This window comes from Callithrix jacchus, chromosome 2 (genome assembly GCF_049354715.1).
Source record: "Callithrix jacchus isolate 240 chromosome 2, calJac240_pri, whole genome shotgun sequence".
In the NCBI taxonomy this organism is placed as follows: domain Eukaryota; kingdom Metazoa; phylum Chordata; class Mammalia; order Primates; family Cebidae; genus Callithrix; species Callithrix jacchus.
In genome coordinates this window covers 94,379,501-94,382,680 of record NC_133503.1, presented here as the reverse complement: position 1 = coordinate 94,382,680, position 3,180 = coordinate 94,379,501, and the positions used below count along the sequence as shown (strand labels likewise).

At 41.0% G+C, this 3,180-nt stretch overlaps 1 pseudogene; it reads left to right on the top strand.

Annotated features, from left to right (window-relative positions):
- Nucleotides 1–288: 288 nt before the first annotated feature.
- On the top strand, nt 289–631 carry LOC144581409 (COX assembly mitochondrial protein homolog pseudogene; annotated as a pseudogene).
- The last annotated feature ends 2,549 nt before the right edge of the window (nt 632–3,180 follow it).

Below are 3,180 nucleotides of genomic sequence, written 5' to 3'. Positions count from 1 at the left end.
ACAACTGTTTGCTGAGGTCCTGCCTGTGTACCACGCTGTACTACAGAGATGACTCTAACAGAGTTCCTGGCCTCAAAGAGCTGATGTATTCTAGTTTGGTAGTTAAGACCTGTGAATAAGTAAGCACTATACATAAAACCTCTCTAAAATAATAAAGGTCTTTTAAAAAGATCAATGGGTTTATCTGACCCAGGTAGCAACATAGTTGCCCTCTCTGCCTGCCAAGATGGCGCTCAACCCCAGCAGCTTCCAAGACATGTCGAAAAAGATGTTTTGACCTTTAACATAATGAGAGGAATGACCAGAGAGAGGTGTTCTGCACAAGTGTTACCAAGTGTTGCAAGAACTCTGAAATCCTTATGGTGGTAAAATACTGGAAAGAAAATTCTCCATTGAAAAAATGTCTTAACTGCTTTCTATAATTATCCAATTTTTTACAAAGAATACAAAATGGAATACCTGAAGGAAAGTGAAGAATTCAGAAAAAATGGAATTTCTTCGAAGTAAAAGCTACAGAGGCTTCCCACAAGCCTGTAGGCAATATTTGAATGGCACTCAGAACTCTAATACTCATGGAAGTCATTTATAGTATAAATCACTTGAAATAACGAACTCACGACAAGAATGTATGTTTGCTTTATCCTAATTATAGAAATATTAATTTTATCTGAAATCAGATCTTTTATTAAAAAGAGATTAATGGATTTCAAAGACTTTGAAGTGGATGTATCTGAAAAAAAAAAAAAAAACCCACTAAAAGCATTCACTAAAAAAAGGTGAGTTTTCTTGAACAACATTTAATATTGTAAATGTTTGAGATTATGCCATTTTTCCAGAACAAATGAAACCTAGATGACAAATTGCTAAAACTGTATTTAGATATTTATCAATTCCATATGCTCATTCTTTCTTGATCCTGCCAAAGGAGGAGGCAGAGTCTGGTTGTGCATCACGGGGTGGGATTCAGAAAACAGAATGCTAATCAGGGTGCTGGGGAACACAGTCTTTATGGGATGGAAGGTGGAATGAATTCCCTTTAACATTTCTGTTTCAGTCTGTGTTCTTGGTAATAAACAACAGAAACCAACTCTGACTATATTAAGCAAAAATATTTATTTGAAGGTTCTTAGCGGCTCACAGACTCCACAGCAAGCTAAAGGTCAGTCTTGGAACGTAGGCTGGAACCAAGGCTGCTCCACACAGGCCAAGGCATTAAGATCACAGCCAGTCTCACTCCTAACATTCATGAGGTCCAGAGCAGGAATACAAATAGAGCCCATGGTTGAGCTCACAGCCTATCCACTTTTTCATCCTAGCCCAGCCCCGTTTTACACCACAAGGGCCCTCGAGCACACTGGTGAGAACACTCAGCCCATTGTTCAAGCTCTTTCTACACATTGCTCACATTCCCAAACAGATGCTCCTGCCACTCTGAGGACCTGTGACTGCAAACCGTGGTGGCCTGATCTGCTCTCACAGGCTTTGGGCCCTTTGGGCAGGGAATCCCAGGATTCTGGGTACCCAGAGTCCAGTCTAGAAGGATAGTCTAGAGAATATGGGCACTAGGTGAGCAGAGGTGAAGCCAGAAGAGATCACAGTGGGGCCCTCTAAAGCCCAGGGGGCCATCCTGTCCAGATCTAAAGAAGTTCCTGCTTACGGAAAAGGTCTGTCACACAGCAAGACTCATTGGGGCTGCCTGGAAGCATACTACTGGCGTGAACCTTGGATGCCACTCTCTCAAGAGACCATATCCAGGTAGCATCATCCAATGGCCAAGCCCAAGTCACCTGTCCCCCTAGGCTATTTCAGGCAGGAAGAGGCCTCACTCACATAGGCCCTTGGGCTTCCTCCTAGGACTAGGACCATGAAACAGTACAAAAGAAAATTAGGGTACTATGAACCAGGATGATTAATTAGACAACCCTAAAGCATCAAACTTGTATAGCTGTCCCTTAAGACACTACCACTCATCTTTTCCCCCTTAATTAGATTTCAGGCTGGTCTCAAACTCCTGGGCTCAAATGTTCCTCCCACCTCAGCCCCCCAAAGTGCTGGGATTACAAGCATGAGCCACCTTGCCAGCCCTTCTATTACTCTTGATAGCTGTTTATTCTGTGCTAGTTCTGAAAATATGACCATTGCCAAATACACCTAAGAAACAAATCTCTAGTTAATGTCAATTTTTGTGTATGGGATGGTGGGGGGTGGGGAGGATACACCCATCCATAAGATCACAGGACAAAAAAAAATTTATTTTATTTAATTATTGTTGGCATTGATCTACCTTCCTACTTTATCTCATGTTCCTTGCCCTCACCTCAAACATCTCTACTTGCTTAGAAGTTATAAGTAAGCAAGAGGACACATAACAACATTTCAGTCAATGACAGACCACATATATTATAGCAGTCCTACAAGGTTATAATACTATATTTGACTGTACCTTTTCTATGTTTAGGTACATTTGGACACATAAACACTTACAATAGTGTTATGACCGCCTATAATATAGTAACCTGCCTTATAGGCTATATCATATACCCTAGGTGTGTAGTAAGAGGTACCATCTAGGATTGTATAAGTTCACACTATGATGTTTGCACAACAAAATCGCCTAATTACATATTTCTCAGAACGTATTCCTGTTGTTAAGCAACACATGACTGTCCTAAGAAAGATATCATAGACTGTTAGATCAAAAATCCCTCTGATAGTATGAGACTCCAAGAGTCCTTTGAATATGGCAAAGAGGAAAAACCCACTTCTAGTATCAAATTGTGCTGGAGTGGGACCAGAAACAGACCCTTCCGTGATGGCCCTCTCCTGAAAATCACCATCCTGGACACATGTTCAAGAACTAAGTCAGGGAGGGAAGCAGCAGACAAGTAATTCGGAGATCACAGAATCCTCACTGTATTCATTTGCTCAGGTTATCGTAAAAAAATACCACAGAATGGGTGGTTTAAACAACAGACATTTATTTTCTCCCAGTTCTGGAAGCTAAATGTCTAAGGTCAAGGTGCCAGCTGATTCTGTTAATGAGGACTCTTATCTCAGAAAGGGAGAGAGAAAGTGAGTTCTCTGATTTCTCTAGGAAACTAATTCTATGGGATCAGGATACCACCCTTAAGACCTCATTTAACATTAATTATTCCCTTAGAAACCCCATCTCCAAATATA